The following is a 27,517-nucleotide window of genomic DNA, read 5'->3' as shown; positions in this document are numbered from 1 at the left end:
TGTTTGCAAATCAGAACGCTAGAGAAATGGCCACAGATTGCAAATCATAAATTCCACTTTCCAGAAGTTCCATTATATGTAGATACCAGAAGGCAAATAAAAGCATACTTAAAGATAGTGTTGGCAACATCTTTGAAAAAAAAATGAAAATGGCATGATTTCATAGCACTAAATGCAAACAAGTGGTAATACATAATATCAGCCTGAATATTTTTCAAAGAGCTGAATAACAGTTGAATAACAGCTGAATTGGAACTATTTGGGCATTTTTTTTTTAAATAAAAGATGTGGTACCCTTGATCACAGCATTAGAGACAATTTTCTCAATTACTACTGAAGCCTCAGTTAACTCTTAGATGGCCTGAATGACATATCATGTTTCTATGAAGCCTGGAAAAACAGACCGCCCCATTGGAGGGACACCACCTTATAAAGTTCTGCAGGGCTTCCCAACCAGGGGGGGTGATTTTGTTCTCCCAGGGGCATCTGGCAATGACTGGAGACATTTTTGGTTGTCCTAGTTTGGGGGGACGAAGATGCTACTGACGTCCACTGAGTAGAGGACAGGGATGCCACAAAAGCTTCCACAAGCACAGGACAGACACCACAACAAAGAATGATCAGCCCCAAATGTCAATAGCACCAAGACTGAGAATCCCACACTGGAGTTAGCCAGCCTGTTTTTTGGTTGCAAGAGCTTGAGGGACCTTTTAGTCTCTCTGAGCCTTGGTTCTACCATCTGTCAAATAAGGGGGCATCCCAGGACCTAACTTTCAGAGTTGTTGAGAGATTATGAAGAGATATTAATCACCATCATCACTTCCATTCAACAGGCTCTTGCTATGCCTCGGGCACCATGCCAAGAGTCTGCCTGTGCATTATTTGATTTAATGTTTGTAACAACCCTATGGGGGAGGTAGCACGGCTAAGGTCCTACATGCAAGGGATGCAGCCTCAAGCTCCAGCAGCCTGTGCCTTGACCTCTTCATCCTCACTACCCAGTGTGTTCTACGAGCCTGCAGCCTCAGCCTCACCAGGGAGCTCGCTAGAAATGCAGAATCTTGAGCCCTGCCCCAGACCTACTGAGTGCAAATCTGCATGTGAGCCAGATCTCCAAGTGATTTATGTGCCTGTTAGAGTTTTAGACACAATTTGCTAAGGACAGCAGCTGGCCCTAAGTAAATACTAAATAAATATTAATTATTTGTATTGTCATCACTGTAGCTTATGGAGAGATTTGCTAGGATAAAATTCAGACTCGGCATAATACGCATGGATGTGATGATGACTCACCCAAGGGCATACAGTCTGCCCTGCCTTTTACAGAGTCTCTCTCCATACAGATAAAGACCAGGCTGTCAAATACAAAGAGCCAGGACCCCATACCAGCTCTTCTGATTCCTCAGTCCCTCTTCCTCCTTCAGCATCCTGTCCTCTCCAGTGGCTTATCTATTTCACACTATGGTGTAAATGACTCATGGTCTACGAGGCCTCTCCCAGGGAGTTGCAAAGCTCAAGCCATGCTTTCTGCCACTGTTTGATAAAAGAATCCAGATCTTTATTGACCAACCTCAAGTGATGGGCAGTGCCATTTTAGTGCATAAAAAGGTGACATCACAAAGCATTCTTGATCTCTTTAAAATTTCCTACCTTATTGTACAAGTCATGCATGAGTACATCCTCAGGATAAAATATTCAAGTTATATATAAGTGCATAGGGTACAAAGCAAAAGTCCCTTTCATCAGAGAGGAGCTGAAGGTTTCAAAGCAGAGACTCCTGAGTTTGGATCTCAGCTCCATCCCTTACTAGACGTGTGTCTTTGGACAACTTACTTGGCCTCTCTGTGACTCAGTTTCCTCATCTGTACCTCAAACATCTGTTTAAGGATTAAATGTAATAATGCCTAAAAAATGCTTAGCTCTGAGCCTGCAAACAGTGGTAATTAGCAATGCTTTCACGCCCTACTCTTGTCCCCAAAGGTAAGTCCTATTCACAGCTTGGCATGAAGACTTGGAGACCCTCTGCTATGCATTTACTTATATAGGTACCCAACAAGTACAAGTGCACATTTAGTATAAAGACGATCACAGCAGACCTTAGTTCTCCAACGTGCTTGCTTTAGAGTTCGGCTGACTTGTGGGAATATTTTAATGCCCACCACACAGATGTATCTCTTGTTCTAACAGCTCTGTACGTCTATCCTTGGGACAGAGGCACAATGATAGATTGAATAATTCCCTGTTGTGGACATTTAAGTTTCCACCATCTACCCACTGAAAGTCGACCATACATGCAAAGGCAGCCAAGCTCCAGCATGTCAGACGGAGGAAGCTGAGCAGCCAGGAAGTGGAGCCAGGCGGAGGATGCTGTCATCAGAGACTCTGCCAAGGACGGGAAGGATGACGACAATCTGGGGCGCACTCAAAATAAATAATTGTCCTTAACCCTCTCAAAATTGGGAAGCACATCCTTAGTCACCGGCTTCCTGTCACAGCTGGGTGCTGTGCCCTCACACCGCCCACTGCAAGGCTGCGCCCAGGCTCCCAGGTTCACAGCCAACAAGGGCACCTGCCCAGGATGATTCCTCCAATGCCCCAAGTGCTTCTCTCCAGCAAAGGGGCCAAGTGCAAGGCATTACCCTGGCCAAAAAGGACCTAAAAAATGACCCAGAAGAGATGTTTAATGACTTGGGTAGTATCAAAACCCTGAAATGTTACCCAGACCACTAATCTATAAAGCAGATCAAAGGGAGAGCCCTGGTGGAATCAAGCTGGTTGTTCAGAGGGGGAGATAAAGAGCCTCATCTTTTTCCCTGAGACCCCCAGGGTCCTCCAGAATACAGTTGATAAACCACTCATCTATCTGGTCCAATTGGTTTCTCAGATTTGGTGGCTGGAGCTCATGGAGAGGAAGTTACTCACCAAAGACCACACAGAGATTAAGTAGCAGAGTCCAGGGAAGGGCTCTGGTCCCCTGACCCCTGACTCCCAGGCTACTGTGCTTTCTGTGAACTTCTACAGCATGTGCTTGTTTAGACTAAGGTGTGAATGACTGTGTCATTCAGAGATGATTATGTTTTCAGAGACACTTTCCATTAGAGCCACAGCTCTCCACCCCAGGTAGGTATGGCCCAAGTGTAACTCACAAGATAAACAACACAAAACTTCCTGGGCTAGGGGTGTGTTTCTCTGAGACGTCTGAATGTGGAAAGATAAAATAACAACTGAGAAAAAAACGACAAAAACTGCTTTCATATTTTAAAATTGAATTGAAAATGAAACCAAATATGAAATTCACCTGAACTTTTATGATTAAATTTTAGACTTCAATTCAATGTGGTCCCTGTCAGTGCCTTGAGAAGAAGCACTCGCATGACCCCGGCCCTGGCTCCTGACGGCATGAGGTCTGTCTCTTATGCTGTTGATGTATTAGGTTGGTGGAGAAGTTATTGCAGTTTTTGCCATTACTTTTAACGCCAAAAACCACAATTACTTTTATGCCAACCTAATACATTGGTGGAAAACTGTGAGGGGTCCTGAGCCCAAGGAAGGACTTCTTAATGGAAAGATTATTGGCAGCAGAATAAGGGAACGGTTTTCAGTGGAAGAAAGGTCATCCCAAGCCCTTGAAATCTCTCTATGTATACAGTCTACTCTGCCTAATCCATAATCGTAAAATGAACATTTATTGTGCAAACATTTATTAAGCACCTACTGCATGCCCAGCACTATGCTAATCACTTTACAAGGATGAGATGGGCATTAGCATTATCTCCCATTTTACAGATGACAAAACTGAGGCTCAGGAAACATAAGTCATGGGAATATCCGAGTCCATCGGTAATAGGAACAGGAAAGTACCACGTCCCAGGAAGCCTGCATTCCCAGGTATAACTGGGACAACTGGCTGCTCTAGTGGAGGCTCTGCTGAGGCTATTCACAAAACGAAAACAGTTAATATTGACGCTGAAGCTCCTTGCTAGGGTGCCCCTAGCAAAGTCACATGGTTAGCCAGGACTCTTCCTGGAGTGCTCGAAGGGAGGCTAACTCCCCGATCCTGGGCAGGCTGGGTGGAGTGGAAACGAGGACCACAAGTCTGGATGCAGGTGTTGGAGAATGAGGGTCCGACTGGGTGGCCAGCAGAGGCAGCACATCTCTGACACATTCCTTTGGGTTGTTTGGATGAGGGTGACCCACCAGTCCCACATCCCAGGAGCTCCCTCAATCCCAGATAAGCCAGAACAGCTGGTGACCCTACTTCCCAATGAGAAGCTGTTGCTGAATATTCCAGAAAACACACACACCTTCAACAGCTGCAGGCTCCATATCTCTACTTATTTGCCTTTTATTCCCCACCCCTCTTTCCCTCAAATTGGCAGGCAGTGCAACACTGTGCTGTTGTCTTGCTCTCTCCACGAACGACTACAGAAAGAAAAAAATAAAATGGAAAAGGTCATTGTGCTTTAAAAGGAGCCTTTAAAAAAATAAAAGAAAGAAAAGAAAATTACCTGAATAGGCTCCTATTAGTGGGAAGTAAGAAAAGGTTTCAAATGGAAAACTGTTCTCAAGAGAAAGCACATGTTGACCCTGTGATTGTGTTTTAAACTTGTGTTGAAAATGTTCTCACAATGTTTCAGAAGGCTTTTTTGCATATTTATTTTCCTTACCCTGACGAGAGGTGCAGTTCGGAGCACTTGTTGACAAGTGTGGAGACAGACGTTCTGTCTTACAGGCTCCCTCTCCTGGGCTGCACGCCTTCCCCTGGGACCTCTAGGTCCGCATTCAACTTCTGCCTCTGCCTCCGCCTTCTCTCATTCTCATTCTCATTCTCGTTCTCTCTCTCTCTGTCTCTCTCTCTTGTTCTTTCTCTCTCTCTCTCCCCATCTGCTCTCTTCTCTTTCCTTTCTTTTCCTTCCTTTCCCTCCTCCTCCCTCTCCTCCCTCCTTCTTCCTCCCCTCCCACACCTATACTGGCCTTCGACTTACTCCTCCTTCTCACCAAGCTCACTCAAACTCTAACAGCCTTTGCACTTTCTGTTCCCTCTGCTCGAACACTTTTCCCTTTGTGATTTGCCTGGTCAGCTCCTTCTCATCCCTCAAGTGTCAGCTTACGTGACCCCATCTCAAGGGGGCTTTCTTGACTTCTCCATGAAAAGTAGTTCCATTCCTCCCTCCACCCCTCCACATCCTGCAGCTTCCTTCAAAGCACTTACCCTACTCCTTGTAGCCCATTCCTGGACATACTTGCTGTGCATGGAGGAGGCAGATGTCATGTCTGACTATTTGCACTTGCATCCCAGGGCCTATCCCCATGTCTGGCAGATATACAGCAGGTGCTCAACCAGTGCTTTCAACTGCATGACTAAGCCAATGACTCCCACACACCTGACTGACAACTCTCTGGATGGTTTCTGGTTCCTTGGTTTGGGCTCCCCCAGAAGTGGGTCCTGAGATGAACATTCAAGTACAGGTAGTTTATTAAGGAGGTGAGCCCCTGAGTGTGGAAGAGACTTGGGGAAGGGAGGGAAGCCGATGCAGGGTGTGCTATGAAAAGACTGCCAATGCAGGCAACAGGGACCCAGTCCCAGGGGCCACTCGGAGATGACGCGGAACCTGTTCCCCCTGCCATGGGGCAACATCACTGGCTGAGGCTGCTACTGGGGACTTTATCTCTGACACTTCTGGTCTACTCCAAGCTTGGAAGGGAAGAAAGTACTCAGCAGAGAGTCATGGGTGCTGCCAAAGGACCCCACTAGAATGGACCAAGACGATGAGTACCAAGGGGACAAGAACAGATGGTACCCACAGCATCTGCCACACCTAGCAACCACAGCCAGCAGTGGCACCAGCGTCTTAGAGCTCCTCATCCTGCTGAAAATGTCTCCCAGCAACACTGCTTGTGTGTATCACCCCTTCCTTCTTCAACTGCCTCCTCTCCTGGCTTTCCCAACTCTCCCACTGCCCTGTCTGCTCATCCCTGGTCTCCATCTCTAACCCTTCTCCTGTCCTCCTTAGTGAGCAGGGTCCCCACCCACCACTCCTTCCCCTATACACCTTTTCCTGGGAAACACAACAGCAGGTGAATCCCAACCTTGGGATCCCCTTACCTGAGCTCCTGTCTCAAAAAACAATCACCTGCAGGAATAACAGCAACAACAGTCACAACTGAGGGTAGGACTCAGCAGCACTGGGGTGTCAGAGTTCCGTGCATGCTCTCAGAATGCACCGCCTGGTCTCCAGCACTGCCTCCAGCCCTTACTAGATGTGAACTTGGACAGATTACTAACCTTTTTTTTTTTTCTTTTGAGACAGAGTCATGGTCTGTCACCCAGGCTGGAATGCAGTGGCACAATTTCAGCTCACTGCAACCTCTGCCTCCCAGATTCAAGCAATTCTCCTGCCTCAGCCTCCCAGGTAGCTAGAACTACAGGCACCCACCACCATGCCCAGCTAATTTTTGTATTTTTTAGTAGAGATGGGGTTTTGCCACATTGGCCAGGCTGGTCTCAAACTCCTGACCTCAAGTGATCCACCCACCTCAGCCTCCCAAAGTGCTGGGGTTACAGGCATGAGCCACCACATCTGGCCAGATGACTATCTTAAAACTGCTGATAAAGAAAGTCTTATCGCAAAGGGCACTTATGAGCCTTAAGTTAGTTTAACACCAGTACATTAAAGCGCTTAGCATGGCGCAGGGGTGAGCGAACTGCAGCTGGCAGGCCAAATCTGGCCCACCATCACCAAAGATGTTTCCCATTTGGTTCTCTACAGAGAACATTTGGCAACCCCTGGCACAGTGCCTGGCACATAGTTGGTGCTTCATAAATACTGGATATTACAACATTCGTGTTAGCGTCCACGTGAGTATCAGTGTCCATATTCACACAGAATGTGGGACTCTTGTTACCCCATTTTGCAGATGAGAGATCTCCATGTACACACCTCACAGCCCTCTCCCTCCCCTGCCCCCTGGCCCTCCCCACAGAACACCCAACTTTTCACCGTCACTATCCCAGACTCTCAGGCTAGGATCCTTAGAGCCCTCCATGATGCCATTTCCTCCCACAAGCCCTGGAGATTGAGTCTCCATGCTCCTTGGCTGCAGCCACAGTTTCCTTTCCAATCTCACTGTCCTCCTCACTCCCCCTCCCCAGAACAGTTTTCCCTATGGTGAGTTCCCTAGAACGTGGATCCCTGGAAAAGAGCTTCCATGGTCAATTGATTTTAGAAATTATCACATGTCATCTTCCCCTCTCCAAGAGTCACAATGACCATTAAAGAGCTAAAGGCTCTGAGAAGTCCCGCAAAGAGATCTGTTTAACTCTATGTAATGCAGCATTTGACAAACCCGCACACCTTTTTTTTTTTTTTTTTTTTTTTTTTGGCCACTTAAAATCTGTTTCTACCACAGGACACAGATCGGGAACTACTGCCTGTGTCTGGCACAATGGTTGCCTCTCTGGAATTCCAGACCAGTCTCTCATCCCTTTCATCTATGCCAGGAATTTATAAACATTTTCTATAGAAGGCTGGATAGTAAACACATTAAGCCTTGTGGGCCAAGTGGCAAAACTGAGTATATTATAAAGGTACTTACATGATAAGAGAGAAAACAAATTTCTATCAACATTTTATTGGTAGAATTCAAAACTTCATTCATGGGCACAGAAATGTGAATATTACGCCGTTTTCACACATCATGAAATAGTCTTCTTCTTTTGATGTTTTTAGTCAATTCTTCAAAGAAAAAACACAGATAAATCACATCTTCTAAAACCCAGCTCTGATCACCTCTGTGTTAAAACATGTTCAAAGACTCCCCTCTCTCCCTAATGGATTAAGTCCAAGCTCATCCCCCAACCATTCAAAACCCTCTTAGCCGGGTGCCTGCCCATCTGCAATTCCACCCGACTCTCCCCTTCCCACTCCCTGTGATTCTTCCAGATAAAACTGCTCCCTGCTCCCATATACACTCCATCCTTTTCTGTTCTTAAGTCTTTTCTCACAGGGCTCCCTCCTCCTGGAATTCCTCTCCACAATCTCCATTCATCCAAATTTAAGGATTAACTCAAGGGCCACCTCCTCCAGGAAGCCTTCCCTGATCTCCTCAGGGAGAGCCTCTATCTCCTTTCTCCAAACTTCCAGGCCTTTTATCTCAATATCACATACAGCACTTGTATTAGTTCATTCTCGCATTGCTATAAAGAACTACCTGACACTGACGAGCCAGGTGCAATGGCTCACGCCTATAATTCCAGCAGTTTGGAAGGCCGAGGTAGGTGGATCATCTGAGCTCAAGAGTTCAAGACTAGCCTGGCCCACATGGTGAAAGCCTGTCTCTACTAAAAATACAAAAATTAGCCAGACATGATGGCAGGTGCCTGTAATCCCAGCTACTCAGGAGGCTGACGCAGGAGAATCGCTTGAACCCAGAAGGTGGAGGTTGCAGTGAGCTGAGATCACACCATTGCACTCCAGCCTGGGTGACAAGAGTAAGACTCCGTCTCAAACTGGGTAACGTATAAAGAAAAGAAGTTTGGCCGGGCACAGTGGCTCACACCTGTAATCCCAACACTTTGGGAGGCCAAGGTGGGTGGATCACTTGAGGTCAGGAGTTCGAGACCAGCCTGACCAGTATGGTGAAACCCCGTCTCTACTAAAAATGCAAAAATTAGCTGGGTGTGGTGGTGGGCACCTGTAATCCCAGCTGCTTGGGAGGCTGAGACAGGAGAATAGCTTGAACCCAGTAGGCAAACGTTGCAGTGAGCCGAGATCGCGCCACTGCACACCAGCCTGGGCGACAGAGAGAGACTCTGTCTGAAAAAAAAAAAAAAAAGACAGAAAAGAAGTTTAACTGACTCACAGTTCTGCAGGCTGTACAGGAAGTGCGGCTGAGGAGGCCTCAGGAGACTTATAATCGGGGTGGAAGGCAAAGAGGAAACAGGTGCGTCTTACATGGCCAGAGGAAGAGAAAGTGAAGGCAGAGGTGCTATGCACTTTTAAACAACCAGATGTGGGAACTCACTCATTATCACAAGAAGAGCAAAGGGGAAATCTGTCAGGGAAATCCCATGATCCAATCACCTCCCACCGGGTCCCTCCTCCAACATCGGGGATTACAATTCAACATGAAATTTGGTTAGGGACACAAATCCAAGCCACACCCACTGGCCCCTATCTATCTAAAATTGGGGTCCATATCTTTCCGACTCACTAACACGACACCTAGAAGTTATGAAAACAAGCTCCCACAAGGAATGCTGCAGCAGCTGTGTGTTTCAATGGGCGATGGTTCTGCTGAGAAAATCCATTTCACCTCCTCCTCCTCCCCACTCCATCCTTTCCACACTGCCTCCTGTGGGTTCCCACCAGTCCATTCCACATCCTCCTCCACCCCACTCCATCCTTTCCACACTGCCTCCTGTGGGTTCCCACCAGTTTCAGAAGTGAGAAGAGCTGATATTAAGATGTGAAAGCTATTTCTTTAAATTCTGACAGAGTTTGGAGGTTGAGATGGAGAAGATGAGCCAGAAGCTAGCCTGTGTCTGGAAAGGTCCTCACCTGGTAGCTCTTCCCCCGCCCCCGTCTTCAGAAGAGCAAGAGAAGCTGAAGTCATGCTAACATGCAGAGTGTGTTTTGATTCAAAAAGGATCACCAGTGTGTTTTGATTCCAAAGGATCATCAGATGGTATTGTGCAGGTCAACGGGACCCAGCATGAACAATGTTCTCATTTACCAATCTCCTTATTTGCAATCAAACTAATAACAGTTTACCTCAATCTCAGGGGAAACCAACCACATAGATATGCAGCAGCCTTGGAAGAAACAGCTCCTTGCAAAGCCCATCCTGTTCTGATTGACAGGATTGGATGAAGCTGCCACGATAGTAGAGAGACCTGAGCCCTGCTCCCTACAGGGGCAGTCAGCATCACCTCCACGGCTAAACCACCCCCATTCCCAGTAGAAGTGTGGGCCAACCTGTGCACCACATGTGGAGGAATCAGAGTCTTGGAGACTGAGCATTTCTTTTCTTCTTCTTCTTCTTATTTTTGATGACCAAATAAAAATTGTACATGTTTGAGACTGGGTCATTTCCATCTTCTCTGTTCTATCCACACACCCAATACATAGACCTCACTCCCACCACCATCTTTATGGGGGGAGAAAGAGGTGGGTATTGAAGAGGGTTTCATTGAGTTCACCCATGTGGACGGACTTAGTGAAGACTGAGATCAGGTTCTGCAATTTGTTGCAGTGAACCCACGAAACCCTTCCGAGACAGAACAACATCCCAGCCGGCCTTGGCTGCCTCCCGCCTAAGCTATCAAATCTTGGCCTAACCTCCCTTCAAAGGCAGTCCAAGAATGCCTGCACAATCCTTCATCTTAGGGCTTGTTAGACCCACTGGGCTGCAAAGGAAATATCTGAAGCTGGCAGGGATATCTCCATTCCTTTTGCTCTCACAAAATCATGAGCATCTTAAAAGAGGATTCCCCCCTTATGAGGACAGCTGTCTTTGCCACTTCATCCATTAAAACGTGGCATGAAAAGAAGCCTCACTGCTGGGTTCAAGGTAGGAAGGAAGGATTAATGGTCGGAAACCTCCCATTTACTCGGGAGGGCATTGCAGAGGCCAAGTAACCATGGATTAAACACAGGAGAAGTTTCTTTCTCCCGCAGGTGGGAGCATGGGTATCTGCAGCCCACGGCCAACACGCAGCCCAGGGACCATCTCTGGAAATCCCGGCCACCCTCACCACATGGCCAGCAGGGCTCATTACCAAGCCTTCATTCCCTCAAAATGTGGGAAAAGGAGAAGTGCATGAATTGCCCCTGCACCACTCAGAAATATACACATCACCGGCTCACACCTCCTAGATGCGGATTTAGTTCATAAGCACTCGTTACAAGGGAGGTAGATACAGCAGTCTGCTAGGGCTGCCATAACAAAATGTCACAGGTGGGGTGGCTTAAACAACAGAGATTTGTTTTGCACAGTCCTGGAGGCTGGAAGTCCAAGATCAAAGCGTTGGCAGGATGCGTTTCTCTTGAGGCCTCTCCTGGACTTGCAGGTGCCTGTCTTCTCCCTGTATCCTCCCAGGGTCTTCTCCGGCATCCTTGGCATCGCTCTGTGTACCCTATCTTCCCTTCTTATCAGAACACTAGTCAGATTGGACGAGGGCCCTTCTTAAGGGCCTCATTTTAACCTAATGCCCTCTTTAAAACCACATTCTGGCTGGGCACAGTGGCTCACGCCTGTAATCCCAGTACTGTGGGAGGCCAGAGTGGGCAGATCACCTGAGGTCAGGAGTTTGAGACCAGCCTGACCAATATGGTGAAACCTCATCTCTATTAAAAATACAAAAATTAGCTGGGTGTGATGGCGCACACCTGTAGTCCCAGCTACTCGGGAGGTTGAGGCAAGAGAATCGCTTGAACCCGGGAGGCAGAGGTTGCGGTGAGCCAAGATCATGCCACTGCACTCCAGCCTGGTGAAAGAGCAACACTCCGTCTAAAAAACATTCTGAGGTCCTGGGGGTTAGGGCTTCAACATGTGAATTTGGAAAATGGACACTGCTCAGTTCATAACAACAGGGATACATAGTCTTGATTCTGGGGAGTCATGCGCCTGCTAAAAATTGGGGGATTGTGGGTGGAACTGCTGATAAGAAGGAAAGGAAGAGGAAGAGGCCAGGCATGGTGGCTCATAGCCATAATCCCAGCACTCTGGGAGGCCAAGGTGGGAGAATCATTTGAGTCTAGGTGTTCAAGATCAGCCTGGGCTACACAGAGACTCTGTCTCTACAAAACATTAAAAAAAAAAAAAAATAGCTGGGTGTGGTAGCACATGCCTGTGGCCCCAGCTACTTAGGAGGCTGAGGTAGGAGGATCACTCCAGGCCAGGAATTAGAGGGTACGCTGAGCTGAGATTACACTGCTGCATTCCATCCTAGGTGACACAGTGAGATGCTATCTTATATAAAATAATAATTTTGTAAAAAGCCAAAAAAAAAAAAAAAAGAGGAGGAGGCTGGATCAGGGGAACAATTAACCATCTTTGCCCCAGACAGTGTCCTATCCTAGTTCGTAGCATCCACAGCTCATAGCATCTGGCACCAGGGAGGAAGTCAAACAGCTGAATGTCTAAAGAAGGGAAGAGAAAACAAAACTCATGGAGATGCCGTCTAGATCTCACACTTGGGGCTCATCTGTTGCAAGTCTGTTGTGCTTTCAATGCCAAGAACACAGCTGACCCATCACTGGGTTCTGCAGAAGTAGCCTGTGGGGTGTTAGGAGAGAAGTTTCCAGAGCGGGCAGGAGTGAGCTTTGCAACTCCAAAAAGAGACTCAACATGCACAAGAGCAGGTATTTCTGTACAGTTTGTTCCCTGATGCATTCTATCATAGAGAATGGTGCCCAGCACATAGTAGATGCTCAATAAATGGAATAGACGCAGACAAGGAAGCTCAGAGGAGGAACTTTGTCTCCATCCAGGGCAGTACTGGCAGGAAACCACTCTAAGCGATCCCTCCCCACGACCCCATCATGCTGTCTTTCCTAACATTCTCAGCCATCTACAGGTTGGTGCAAAAGTAATTGGGGTTTTTGTCACTAAAAGTAATGGCAAAACTGCAATTACTGTTGCACCAACCTAATATATTTCATTATTTTAAATGATAGCGTCTAGAAGCAGGGCCTGCTTTCCTAATGAGTAGAGCAGGTGCGGTATAAGGGAAGGGAAAGGGTGGCTTCAACTACACAAAGGATCCTGACTGAGACCCACCTCTGAAAGCAGGTGTGCTTTGGAAATATGTTTAGCTTTTATAAATAGCCCAGAAAAAAGTTCACCCAGCACAGCAGAGGAGGGAGCTCAGCCAGTGCTCAGGAGCGTGTGGGGCATGATGCTGAGGTCTCCTATGCCTGCTTCTTCACTGTAAAGTGGGAGGATAGCAGCATGTACCACGGAGAATGTCCTCAGCATTAAATGAGGTGATGCCTGAAAGCATCTAAGTGCAGTGCCTGGCATCGAGCAGGTCCTTTGCAAATGCCAGTGACTGGGAGAAGACTGTATATGTCAGTGCTGGTCCCTTGCTATTCCAAGGGCCTTAGACACATCATGGGGATAAAGACGGCTAGGGGACAGGTAGAAATTTGCTTATTTTACATTTTAAAAGACTGTGGGCCAGGCGCAGTGGCTTATGCCTGTAATCTCAGCACTTTGGGAGACCAAGGTGGGTGGATCACTTGAGGTCAGGAGTTCAAGACCAGCCTGGCCAACATGGTAAAACCCAGTCTCTACTAAAAATACAAAAATTAGCCAGGCATGGTGGCACATGTTTATAATCCCAGCTACTTGGGAGGTTGAGACAGGAGAACTGCTTGAACCCAGGAGACAGAGGCTGCAGTGAACCAAGATGGTGCCACTGCACTCCAGCCTGGGCAATAGAGCAAGACTCGTCTCAAAACAAACAAACAAAAACCACTGTAGTCTTCCTTTCTTCAATGCTTTTGAAAATAATGCCAAGAACGTGAGCTAAAGTTAGAATAGTGAGAACTGAGGAGAGAGACCCACAGAAAACCTCCTAACTCATATCACATAAAAAGTGGAATGCACTGCCAGAGGGTGGCCTCTCTTGACAACAGCCAGCCATGCCTGGAGGTCTCGGAATAAACAAGGATACCCCAGAAGACCCTGGATTGGAGTTAAAGGGAAAAAAATCAACGCTGAGACCCCCTGCTTAGAGAGGTCACCATGAAACCATGTCACTAAGGACCAGCCCCTCCTGCCTCCCTGAAAGGCCAGAATTTTTTTTAAAGGATGGCCTTTGAGCTTTTGTTTCTTAAAGAGCTCAGAAATGTGCATAACGGCAAGAGTTTAAGAAACTGTGTACTGCAGCTTGTTAAATCATTGGAAATAAAAGCTAAGCAAGAGCTGCAGAATTAGATTACCCAATATGAAGGAAACATACTTTCATCTCAAGTTCCTCTAAATAGATGTTATTTTCCCTTGCTGTAAAGGTAGGCTATTTTCCTTATTATTCTTTATTCAAGAAAAACAAGGAAGTGGGAGGGTGGGAGATGAAAACCCACATTGGTTAGGTGCCCCGATGTTGCAGAGCAATTCTCATCAGCATTAATATTGCAGTAGCCCAGGAAAAAGAACTGGGAGGTTTTCATCGTGCAGGAACAAAACTGAGAGATGAAAATGCAGTCACAAGCGTAAAAAAAGTTATTATGAAATCTGTTCAAGCCTCATGCTTCTCCAATGATTCAAGATAATCACATGAGCACCTTCAAACATTACGCGTTGACATCATTCAAACAGATAGCTCCCAGAGGTTGGATATGAGATCAGGGAATTACCATTCATCATACGTTTATGACAAATCTAATGGCCTGAACTGATTTGTGACTGTTCAGAGCTCATGTGGGTCTCTCCAACTATGGCCACCTTGCTACTTAATGATCCTCCTTGCTTAAGAAGAACCCCCGTGGAACCCATAACGTCTTATTGGAATAAGGAACAGGAAACTCCTCCCAACCCAAGGTCAAGTGCATGAGGTGTGGATCTTCTCAATGTCCAGAGTCCTGTCATTCAAAGAGCAAATACAGAACCTCCTCTTGCTGGAGGTTAACTCCAGCAAACAGACAGACAGAGCCAGGTTTAAGAGTCTACTGTGCTACTTTCTGGATGTGGGACCATAAGCAAGGCATCTCCCCTCCTTGTGCCCTGTCTCATTTTCAATCTCAAGATTATAATGACCTCTACCTCTTAGGGCAGTTATGAAGATTAAGTGAAATCATGCATATAAAGTATTGAGCACGATTCTTGGCACAGAGCAGGCATTTAATAAATGTTAGCTAGAACTGCTGTTACGCCCAGTACCAATAAGATAATGAAGTCATAGTATCCACTGGGGAAGGTTTGTAAGAACCTAACACTCTAAAGACAGTAATGGTGCCACTCTGGGCTCCTACTTCCTTGTTGCCCATACGGCAGATGCAGTGAGAGCTCACATCCCCCCCAGCCAACTCGGCTGTCACCTGCAGCTTGCAGAGACAGTTCCCTCCCACATCAGTGGGTCCCTTATTCAAGCACCTGCGTCTCTCTACCTACGAGTAATCCTCCAGCCATGGGAACCTGCTCAGCCTGTGTTCTGGGCAGGTCAGGAGTTGCAGAGTGAGCAACCGCATCACTGGTTTCTAATACTGCACACATAAGATACCCACTTGTGTGCAGAAAGTATCTTCCTTTAGGCTCGTAATGCCCTTCACATGAAAGATTAATGAGGGAAATCATTATATTCTGTATAAAAACCAGATCAAATTTATACACAAAATCATTTGTCTAAAAATTTAAGTGCTTTTCAAATAAAAATTAAAATGCATTTCTGACATGCAAAATAAATTTTAAAAATTAAGAAAATCACCTATGTCAATATCATCTTTCTTTTTATTAAGTCAATAGAAACTGTGCTACTTTATTAAAATACTGAGTTTTATTTCACACGTGTATTTTTGTCTCCCCATCATTTCCATGTCTGACCACTGCTACTACTATGTCCTATCATAACGTTCCATTCATACTTAAAACCAAGCAAAGGGTGAAGCTCCATCTTTAAAAACTAAACAGGCATTTTGGACAACACATTCTTGGCAATGAAACCTGGACAACATTTATCAAACACGATAGGGAAAGTTATCACTCTGCATTATAAAAAGGACAGCCAGATATCACCTGTTACAGGAATGAAATAAGATGGAAAATTTTTAACAAATTGTTTAAACTATTTTCTTAAAGAGACTTCCTCCACTGCCAGAGATCTGGAATAGCCTCCTGGTCAGTCATCCAGAAGCAATTCTTCACATAACTGATGAACTTGGCTTCCTCTCTGGGAAGAGAACCACCCTTTTCTATATTTGCTTGCATTTTTGCTCTAATATCTTCTACAGAACTAGGTCCTTTTGGTGTTTTAGGAGTTTTTTCCTGTTTTTTGAAGGATTCTTGCCCTTTTGATCTTGGTGTTGATGATGGTTCTGAGTCTTTTCATTTTGATTTGACTCGTGTGCATTTTTGGCTGGAGTATCTCGTACAGACTTCTTCACTGGTGCTTTTCTTCAGTTTTCTCATTATCAAAGTCATCATCATCATCAAAATCACCGTCATCATCATCTTCATCATCATCAGAATCACTATGACCAGCATCATCTTCATCGGCAGCAAGTTTTACTTTTTTCTGTGGAACCTTGCTACCACCTCCAGGGGCAGCCTGCTTCCCAGATATACTTAAGAGTTTCATATCCTTGTCTTCGTCTTCTGACTCTGCATCTTCCTCCATAGCTACAAAGTGCTGTCCACTAGCATGCACTCGCCCTGAACCACACTTCAACCATAAGAGCACTGGTGGTATGATTTCAAAGCCCCTAGAGAAACCGTTGCTGTACAGACATTTTCAAAGTTGCCAGTGTTACTTTAATTGGACTGCCTTCTAATTCACTGCCTCTGCTTCCACAATGTGCCATTCATCCTTCGCACCAGCCCCTAAACTAACCATTCTTAAAGATAACTGGTGCTCCTTTTCATCATTATCCACCTTGAAGTGATAATCTTTGTCAGCCTTGAGTTCACAACCAAAAAGATAGTTCTGGGGCCTCAGGGGGCTCATGTCCATATCCACTGAATCTTCTGTTGGGTGGCAGCATGCACTTCGGTGGGAGAGAAGGCAGACAGAGATAAATGGCCACTGCTCAAGAGAACAGCAACGCAGGACAGAATCACACCAAGGAAAGCTCTTTTTATTTGTTTTTACTTATTTACTGAGACAGGGTCTTACTCTGTCACCCAGGCTGGAGTACAGTGCACAATGTCAGCTCACTGCAACCTCCACCTCCTGAGTTCAAGCGATTCTCCTGCCTCAGCCTCCCAAGTAGCTGGGACTACAGGCACATGCCACTATGCCCGGCTAATTTTCGTATTTTTAGTAGAGACAAGGGTTTCACCAGATTGGCCAGGCTGGTCTCGAACTCCTGGCCTCATGTGATCCTCCCACCTTGGGCTCCCAAAGTGCTGGGATTACAGGTATGAGACACTGTGCCTGGCCGGTAGCACCTTTCTTAATGCCAGGATCTTTAGACTTTATGTGTTGGGTGGTGTGTGACAGGGAGGAGATGTGTGGCTGCACATGTGTTTGCTCATTCTTCCAGAGAATCTACGCTCCAAGTTGATCAACATTAAATTTTGTGCATTCAGTGTGACACCTCCCAGAACTACCCTCAACCAGTGGGAAGAGGGAACAGGCGGACCTCCGGGAAGCGGTACTTAGGGATGTTCTGGACCAGCCTCCGGAGTCCACCAGCGGGCCTGGGTGCCAGCTGCCCACAGCAGTAAGTAGCTCATTGAAAGACCCTTCATCTCTTCCCCACTCCCTCCCTGTGGGATCACCTCAAATAAGTCTCTTGCATTCAAATCCATGTCTGGGAGTCTGCTTCTTGAAGAACCCAAACCACTGCAACCTAGACAAGGCTTCGTCCTCCTCAGCATCCTTTAAGCTTCTTAGGCGACCCTACTGTCCAGCATGACATCATGGAGGGAGCCCAAGCAGGGGCGTTTCACAGATAGGGTTCAAATCCCAACTCTGCCCTTACTAATTATGTCATCAAGCCAAGCCCCATTGCTGGTCCCCATCTCCCCATCTTTAAAGCAACACCTGCCTCACAGGGATGTGATGAGGTGTCTGCCACAGAACCAGCTCAACCCTTGTTCTATTCACTGTTTGGAGCTTCCTAAAGAGAAGCAGGTACCCAAAGTTTTCAGAGATGCCTGTAGAGCACAAGTGCTTGGCATAAAGGAATGGGTTCCAAAAAGCAGAATGTAAAAAATTCATTAGGGAGAGATTTTTAGATAGAGAATGGAGTAACTATCATCACAAAGAGAAAAATCTTTTCTACAAACATAGAAGGATGTCCCTATTGCCAGATCCCTTACATCAGGAACCAAGAAAGTAAGTTCCTCTTGGCCGAGGCTGTACTTGCCATTGGCAGCCTATAATTGGAACTGGAATATTTCTTAGGTATTGCCAAGTCGATCGGCGACTGGCTTGTTTTCCTAGAAAATGAGTGACAGCTGCACAACAGCTTTTAAGCCATGAGGAGGGAGAAGGAAGAAAGCCTAGCCAAGGACTCTATGTGCCTTCTGTGCACCCCTGGGGAACTGTTGGTGCATTCACGTCTCAAACCAGCACACATCCAAGTTAAAACTTAGCACTTGGCTGGAACTTCTAGGAGAAGTTGTTCCTAAATAAATGTGAAGGAAACTTAAAAATTAATAAAGCAATTGGCAACCTGTACACTGACTTTTTTTTTTTTTCAAAACCTCCTTTGACACCTTCCTAATTAAGGGGACCTGGCTGCCAGTTTCTGCTTCTGATACCCAGAGTCGGGGAATCACTGAGGGAGAGAAGGAGTAACTATTAACTCTAGGTTGGTTTTTCCTTCTCTTGGAAACTGATTGCACACACTGGATGAAGGATATGACTAGATGGCAAAGCAGAGACCACCTGGAGTTGTGGTTCCAGGGGAGAGCTCAGTCAGCACTGGTCGTCCATCGGGGCAAATGCCTTGGCAGAAAAATGAATAGACAGGAACAGCCAAGCACTCAAGAAATGAAAGACGCTGGGAGCCCCAGGCAGCTCAGGAGAGATCTCTCTGACCCTTCTGGCCCTGGTAAAACAACAGTGAATAAGACAGACACATATTTCCTGTCCCAAGAACACTGACTTGGAGGTGTAGGAGACAGACAAGCAAATACTTTCACAAGCAATTTCCAAAGTGTGCAAGAAGGGTCATGATTCATTAGTACAAGGTGCTACCTACCTAGTCTGGGGTGTTGGGAAAAGTCAGGTCAACTGAGACCTGGGGATGAGGACTTCCCCAATCAGCGGGAGAAAGAAAGCTTGCTCCAGAGAGAAGAGCCTGCCTGGAAGTCCTGAAGCCCATGGGACTTTTGAGAAAATGAAATAAGCCTCCTGCAACTGAAGCTAGAGAAGGAGGATAAAATTAAACAGGGAAAATAGTATGCAGTTTCCTCAAAAAGTTACAAGTAGAACTACCATATGATCCAGCAATCCCACTTCCAAATATTTATCCAAAATACGCCGGACACAGTGGCTCATGCCTGTAATCCCAGCACTTTGGGAGACCGAGGAACGTGGATCACATGAGGCCAGGAGTTCAAGACCAGCCTTGCCAACATGGTGAAATCCCATCTCTACTAAAAATACCAAAAAAAAAAAAAAATTGCCAGGCGTGGTGGCACATGCCTGTAGTCCCAGCTACTTGGGAGGCTGAAGCAGGAGAATCGCTTGAACCCAGGAGGTGGAGGTTGCAGTGAGCCAAGATCATGCCACTGCACTGCAGCCTAGGTGACACAGAGATACTCCATCTCAAAAAAAAAAAAAAAAAAAAGAATTAAAATCATCTCAAAGAGATATTTACACTCTCATGTTTACTACAGCATTATACACAATAGCCAAGGTATAAAAACAACCTAAATGTGCAATGATGGATAAATGGATAAGGAAGCATGGTATATTCAAACAGTGGAACATTATTTAGCTTGAAAAAAGAAGGAAATCCTGCCACATTTGACTATATGGGGAGATATTATGCTAAGTAAAATAAGCCAGTTGCAGAAAGACAAATGCTATGTGATTCCACTTACAGGATGACTCTCAAACAGTCAAACACACAGAAACAGAGCAAAATGGTGGTTGCCAGGGGCTGAGGGGAGAGGGTGGGGAGTTTCTATTCAATGGGTATAAAGTTTCAGTGATGTGGCCTGGTGCGGTGGCTCATGCCTGTAATCCCAGTACTTTGGGAGGCCAAGATGGGTGGATCACCTAAGGTCGGGAGTTCAAGACCAGCCTGACCAACATGGAGAAACCCCGTCTCTACCAAAAATACAAAATTACCCGGGCGTGGTGGCACATGTCTGTAATCCCAGCTACTCGGGAGACTGAGGCAGGAGAATCGCTTGAACCTGGGAGGCAGAGGTTGCGGTGAGCTGAGATCGCGCCGTTGCACTCCAGCCTGGGCAACAAGAGCGAAACTCTGTCTCAAAAAAATAAAGAATACAAAAACTAGCTGGGTGTGATGGTGTGCGCCTGTAGTCCCAGATACTCGGGAGGCTGAGGCAAGAGAATCACTTAAACCCAGGAGGCAGAGGTTGCAGTGAGCTGAGATCGTGCCATTGCACTCCAGCCTGGGGACAGAGCGCGACTCCATCTCAAAAAAAAAAAGTTTCAGTGACACAAGTTAAGTTCTACAGATCTGTTGTACAACATTGTGCCTGTAGATAATAATACCATATTATGCACTTAAACATTTGTTGAGATGACAGATCTCATGTTAAATATTAAGTTAAATGTTCTTACTACAATTTAAATAAAAACATAACTTATGCAATGCAGTTGGCACAATTAATATCTCAAAATCAATTCAGATATTAATTTTGGTGGTTTTTAGCTCTGTTAATGAAATGCTATTTGAGCATTATCTGCCTGCTGTCCAAACCATTCCCAGAACATTAAGATGATTTTTGTCATTGCCTGTGAGCAGCAGGTTGTAAAAAGGCCCATAGGCTAGCCTCAGAAGTACTTTCTCTATGTCTCCCACTAACTTCTCTTGCTGTGTGTGAAAACCAGGCAGGCTCACCTGAGACAGCTGGGTGGCCTGAGCAAGAATACAACTTGGCACAAAGTAGAGGAGCCTTGCAGGTAACTGGGATTGTTTTTCTCAGTTGACTGCTCAGCAACCAGCTTCCTTCATTCCAACCCCAGGGCCAGCTTTACGGGCTTGCAACGTGTGCAATCACACAAGGCCCCACACTCAATGTTCTGCTGTCACTGTCTTGAAATTCTTAACTTTTTAACAAGTGGCCTCACATTTTTATATTTTACTGGGCCCTGTAAATTATGCAGCTAATCTTGCCACACCCTGAGTAGTTTATCAACATATTTTTCTTTCCAGTCACTAAGAGTTTCTTTACAAGGGAAATAAAATGGTCAAAAAAACAAACCTTTATCCTTCTAGTGATATCTCTGGTGCTGTTTTAGCACTTCTTATAACATGGACCTCTGGGTAACTACCCAGTTGGCCCACTTCTTAACCTATTTCCGGGGCCAAGAACCGCGGGGATGCTTGGAGAGCAACTATACCCATGTTTACAGCTCCTCCTTTCACCTTGTTGGGCAAATTGGCAGCAGTGGAAGACAGAACCGTATCACCCTTAAGACCAATGGCACTGGACCCAGATAAACTTGGGTTCAAATCCCAGCTTTGCCTTTTACATCTGTAAACTGAAAAGACAATAGAACCACAGGATTATTGCAGAGATTAAATAAGATCATGAATATAGAGTGTTCCATAGCAAGTAAGCACTCTGTGTTGTCTATTAGCATTTGTAGAGTTGACATTGTCTCTCCCTGCATCGTGTGCAGCCTTGGTATGGTTATCAATCGGGGTACACGCCTCCTCACCGCAGAAGCCGCGGGTACTGGAGGCTTCTCCCACTAGATCTCCCTCTTGATGTGCTTGTGCTGCTGGGAGAGCAGGCTCATGCTGTAAGATCAGCCAGTCATACTCTCCCCAAAACTGGGCAGGAAAGAGACAAAGATGGAAGAAATTTTTGTAGGTTTTCACTGAATCCATCAGTAGTCCTGAAAAGACAGTTTCAGCTGTTGACATTTCTGCAGCTGTCGAGATCTCTAGCCTTCCCTTCAAATCTGCAAGTTTCCCTACATCCTTACAATAAGCCCTCTTCTTCCTCACATTAGTCACAGCAGCTTCTGTTGCTTGCAACCAAAGACTCTAATTTATACCCCCTCACTCAGGGAGTGTGGATACACATCCAGATCTTTCCCCTAAAGTATCAATTCACTCAGGGCATTAGACTCAGCCCAGGTAGCTGATACTGGGATACTGATACTGGGATAACGGGAAGGTGCATTCTCTCCCAGTACCTGTGCAGGTGGGTGATGCGTGTGACCCACAGGAAGCCTCCTGGCAAGCCAGCCAGCCCGGCACCTTTTCTCCCACAGGAAACCACTTGCACATTCAGTTTCAAGAAGCAGAACACACAAAATAGGCAGAGCTGCCTGGCGCTGATATACTCCCTCGGCAGAAGGGCCCTGGAGTCTCTAGAGCTGATCTCAGGAGGATGCCTATCCTCTAATTATCCCTCGCCCTCCAGCCTTCCCACAACATGTCAGCAGCATACAGAGCTAGCCAGGCAGAACTCTCTCCAGGCCTGCGTGTTCACGGATGGAGTAGGCGGCTGCAGATGTGGGATGATCAGGAGGCTATGGAGCAACATCCAGAACTGTCTCTGTCCTCAAAGGAACAGGACAGTGATTTATTCTGCAAGACAGTGACTACCCAATCTTTGCAGGGTTCTCTGAACAAGCAAATGCTCATGAGAGGACGTCTTACTAACCTTCAATGTAAATTTATGTTTTGGATTGTTTTTGGTCTGGAACAAACATTCTGAGGTGAGGACAGAGAAAAAACATCAGCAAGAGATGTTAAATGTGAGACTCGGCAAGTCCCATAGAGATCACGCACTTCAGCATCCCCATTTTATGGGTGAGAAAGCGGAGGACCAGAGAGGAAACCATTAACTCCAGTTCCCTGTTACATGCTGAACTATGACTCCCCCAAAATTCATATGAAAGGCAACCAAAGCAAAAATGGACAAATGGGATCACATCAAGTTAAAAAGCTTCTGCACAGCAGAGGAAATGGTCAGCAAAGAAGCTCAAACGACTCAATAGAAAAAGTCTAACAATCTGATCAAAAAAATAGGCAAAAGATTTGAATAGACCTATCTCAAAAGCAGACCTACAAATGACAAATAGGCATATGAAAAGATGCTCAACATCCCTGACCATCAGAGAATGCAAATCCAAACTACAGTGAGATGTCATCGCACCCCAGTTAAAATCACTTTTATCCAAAAGACAGGCATGAACAAACGCCGGCAAGGATGTGGAGAAAAGGGAACCCGTGTACACTGTTGGTGGGAATGTAAATTAGAAAACTACTGAGGAGAACAGTTTGGAGGTTCCTCAGAAAACTAAAAGTGGAGCTACCATATGATCCAGCAATCCTATTGCTGGGTATACATGCAAAAGGAAGGAGACCAGTATATCAAGATTTCTGCACTCCCATGCTAGGTGCAGCACTGTTCCCAATAGCCAAAATTTGAAAGCAACCTAAGTGTCCATCAACAGATGAATGGATAAAGAAAATGTGGTACTTATACATAATGGAAAACCATGCCACCATAAAAAAAGAATGAGGTGACATTTGCAAAAATGTGGATGAAACTGGAGATCATTATGCTAAGTGAAATAAGCCAGGCACAGAAACACAAACATCACATGTTCTCACTTATTTCTGGGATCTAAACATCAAAACAATTGAACTCATGGAAATAGAGAGTAGAAGGATGGCTACCAGAGGCTGGGAAGGGTAATGGAGGGGTGAGGGATGGGGGGGAGGATTAATGGGTATTCAAAACAAATAGAAAGAATGAATAAGATGCAGTATTTGATAACACAATGAGGTGACTATAGTCAATATGATTGAATTGCATTTATTTTTTCTTTTTGAGATGGAGTTTCACTCTTGTTGCACAGGCTGAAGTGCAATGGTATGATCTTGGCTCACCGCAACCTTTGCCTCCCAGGTTCAAGCGATTCTCCTGCCTCAGCCTCCCTAGTAGCTGGGATTATAGGCATGCGCCACCACACCCGGTTAATTTTGTATTTTTAGTAGAGACAGGGTTTCTCCATGTTGTTCAGGCTGGTCTCAAACTCCTGACCTCGGGTGATCCACCTGCTTTGGCCTCCCAAAGTGCTGGGATCACAGGTGCATTTTTAAGTTTGCAACACAAAGGATAAACGTTTGAGAGGATTTTACATGATGTGATTATTACACATTGCATGCCTGTACCAAAACATCTCATGTACCCTATACATATACGAACCTCTATGTACCCACAACATTTTTTTAATTTAAAAATAATTTTTTAAAAATGTTAAATGTATGTGTTGAAGTCTTAACACCTAATACCTCAGAGTGTGATTTATTTGAAAATATGCAGGCATAACAAGTTTATAGTAGGTCATACTGGAGCAGAATGGGCCCTAATCCCATAGAACTATGTCCTTATAAAAAGGGGAAGCCTGGGCCAGGCACGGGGGCTCATGCCTGTAATCCCAGCATTTTGGGAGGCCAAGGCAGGCGGATCACGAGGTCAGAAGATCGAGACCATCCTGGCTAACACGGTGAAACTCCATCTCTACTAAAAATACAAAAAAATTAGCCAGGCGTGGTGGCAGGCGCCTGTAGTCCCAGCTACTCAGGAGGTTGAGGCAGGAGAACGGTGTGAACCCGGGAAGCGGAGCTTGCAATAAGCCAAGATCGCGCCACTGCACTCCAGCCTGCGCGACAGAGCGAGACTCCAGATCCAAAAAAAAAAGGGAAGCTTGGACACAGACACTCACACAAGGAGAAGACCTAGCTAACATGAAGGCAGAGGTCAGGGTGATGCATCTACATACAACCCAAGGAACTGCAAGCCAAAGGTTGCCAGCAAACCACTAGGAGCAAGGAGAAAGACATGGAACAGATGATTCCCCACAGCCCTCCAGTGGAGCCAACACTGCCGACATCTTGATCTCGGAGTCTAAGCCTCCTGAACAATGTGACGATAAAGTTGTGTCGTTTAAGCCACCCAGTCTGTGGTACTTCGCTACAGCACCTCTAAGAAAATAATAAAGTCCCCCAGCAATTTTTAATGTATTCCAAACTCACTATTAGTATTCCTAATCATCATTTTTATCTGGTTTACATTTCATCTCATTCCATGGAGGATTTCAAACGGCATTTAAGGAACAGATTAAAAATACACACAAATAAACAATAAGCAGCAGATCGGTTGTAAGAAACAGAAATTCTCTGTGATGTCTTAAGCAAAGGGGGAGATTCTGACTAAGAGAACAGATGTGTCTGGCCTGATGGATTCCAAGGACAGCGACACAGCCAGGCCTTAACACTCTGCTGGAACCAGAGCCTGGGGTGTGGTTCATGAGTCAGAAGCATCAGCATCACCTAGGAGCTTGTTACAAGTTTAGAATCACATCCCCTACCTGGACCTGCTGAATCTGAATCTACATTTTCACAAGATCCCAGCTGATTCCTATGCACATTAACCTTTGAGATCCATCCTGGTGGGGAATCTGGAAGTATTCTCTGTGTGGCTCTTCTCTGTGTGACTCAGTCTTCTCTCTCCCTGTAGACTGGGTTGTTCTTTTCTCTTGTCAACAATGCAGGAATCATGGCTATCATCTGCACCTGCATTTACACCCCAGACAGAGAGGTGGTTCTTTTTCTCAGTTCCAAGTCCATATTCCTAGGACAGGTCTCTGATTGGTCCATATTTGATTACAGGTCGCTGATTGGCTCAGCCATGAGCCAATCAGCAATGGTCAAGGAGCATTTCCCGATAGAAAAGACATGGCTGGGGCAACCCCCCTGCTACATCATGTGGCAATGGGTGAGAGATACAGTTCCCAGGGAAGGGCTTGAGCAGTCAGCCCAAGAGGTGCACTCAACAAATGCTCATGAGATTTCACATTTTACCAGTTAAGAGCAGCACCACTCCTAACTCCACTGCTGTCGAACTGTGTCATCACGGGCAAGCAGTTTAAACTCTGTAAGCCTCCATCTCCTTATCTACTGGATGGAAATAAGTAATAGTACCTACTTCACTGGGTACCTGTAAAGCTTCAATGAAACCATGTATGTAAGCAATTAGCCTAATGCCAGGTAACAAAGCAAGCACCGAGTGACTCTTAGCTATCTCTGTTATTATAAATATTATCAATAGTATTACTATTGGCAACAAAGATAAGGACAATGACAACAACACGTCAACTACACATCATAGCAGTCAAATTAATTTCCTCCTCAATAAGCTCCCAGGTGATGCTGATGTTTCTGGCTCATGAACCACACCCCAGGCTCTGGTTCCAGCGGAGCCTTAAGGCCTGGCTGTGTCCCTGCCCTTGGAATCCATCAGGACAGGACACATCTGTTCTCTTAGTCAGAATCTCCCTCTTTGCTTAAGACATCACAGGGAATTTCTGTTTCTTACAACCAATCTGCTGTTTATTATTTATCTGTGTGTATTTTTTATCTGTTCCTTAAATGCTGTTTGAAATCCTCCATGGAATGAGATTTCCAAGGAATTCTAGGCCACAATCTTTGAATTAACCTCATAGTACTCACTGTTTGCCATTTCCCATCATAACTTTGACTGATAGTATTAATTTCCATTTGGTGTTCACTCATTCATTCAACAAGTATGTTTTCCATGGTAAACCTGTGCCTGACACCATTCCAGAAACTAGGGACACAACGGAGAGATAAAATCTTGCCCTAGAAAAAACTGACAATCCAGTCTATACTTTCCTCCAAAGCACAGGGCAGGGCACAGGCAACCACTGGTCTTCAACATGACTTGAAGAAGGTGACCTTAAGGAAACGTGGGCATAGCATTAAACATTATTGAGTCACAAAGCGAGTTAGTCCCTATAATCTCCTAAGGCTGTCATTACTAGTTACCACAAATGCAGTGGCTCAAAACAACAGAAAGGTATCGGCTCACAGTTCTGGAGCCCGGAAGTTCAAAATCAAGGTGTCATCAAGGATGATTCCTTCTGGAGGCTCGGAGGGAGCATCCATTCCATGCCTTCCTCCTGGCTCCTGGTGGCTGCCAAAAATCCTTGCCACCCCTTGGCTCATAGCTGCATCACTCCGGTCTCTGCATCCACCTGCACATGGCCTTCCCCTCTGTGCCTGTCTGTGCCTCACGTCTTCCTTTTTTTTTTTAACTTGAAACAGAGTTTCAGTCTGTCACCCAGGGTGGAGTACAGTGGTGTGATCTTGGCTCACTGCAACCTTCACCTCCCGGGTTAAAGCAATTCCCATGCCATAGCCTCCTGAGTGGCTGAGATTACAGGCATGGGCTACCATGCCCAGCTAATTTTTGTATTTTTTGTAGATATGAGGTTTTTGCCCTGTTGGCCAGGCTGGTCTCGAACTCCCAGCCTCAGATGATTCACCTGCCTTAGCCTCCAAAATGGCTGGGATTACATGCATAAGGCACTGCACCCAGCCTCTTTCCTTCTTTTAAGGACACTAGACGTTGGATTAGGGCTTACCCTAAATCCAGGACCATCTCATCCTGCGACTCTTTATCTGTAAAGACCCTGTTTCCAAATAAGGTAACTTTCACAGCTGTCGGGGGTTAGGACTTGGACCTATTTTAGAGGAGACGCTCCTCAACCTGCTACAGTCCTCTTCCAATGCTCCTTCTGTCTTCCTAATTACACGAAGGAAGAAGTCTCTGTCTATAAATAAAATGTCATTAACCTCTCTTAAAGCTGACCAGT

At 45.7% G+C, this 27,517-nt stretch overlaps 1 protein-coding gene and 1 pseudogene across 21 annotated transcripts in view; both read right to left on the bottom strand.

Annotated features, from left to right (window-relative positions):
• Window positions 1-27,517, bottom strand: part of RBFOX1 (RNA binding fox-1 homolog 1) — a 2,494,239-nt gene that overhangs the window by 2,351,238 nt on the left and 115,484 nt on the right. The gene's annotated exons all lie outside the window — the stretch shown is intronic.
• Window positions 15,788-27,517, bottom strand: part of LOC129015334 (nucleophosmin-like) — a 62,080-nt pseudogene continuing 50,350 nt past the window's right edge.

This window comes from Pongo pygmaeus, chromosome 18, assembly GCF_028885625.2.
Source record: "Pongo pygmaeus isolate AG05252 chromosome 18, NHGRI_mPonPyg2-v2.0_pri, whole genome shotgun sequence".
Lineage (NCBI taxonomy): Eukaryota > Metazoa > Chordata > Mammalia > Primates > Hominidae > Pongo > Pongo pygmaeus.
Note: the sequence above shows the minus strand (reverse complement) of the source record. Positions and strands in the feature narration are given on the sequence as shown.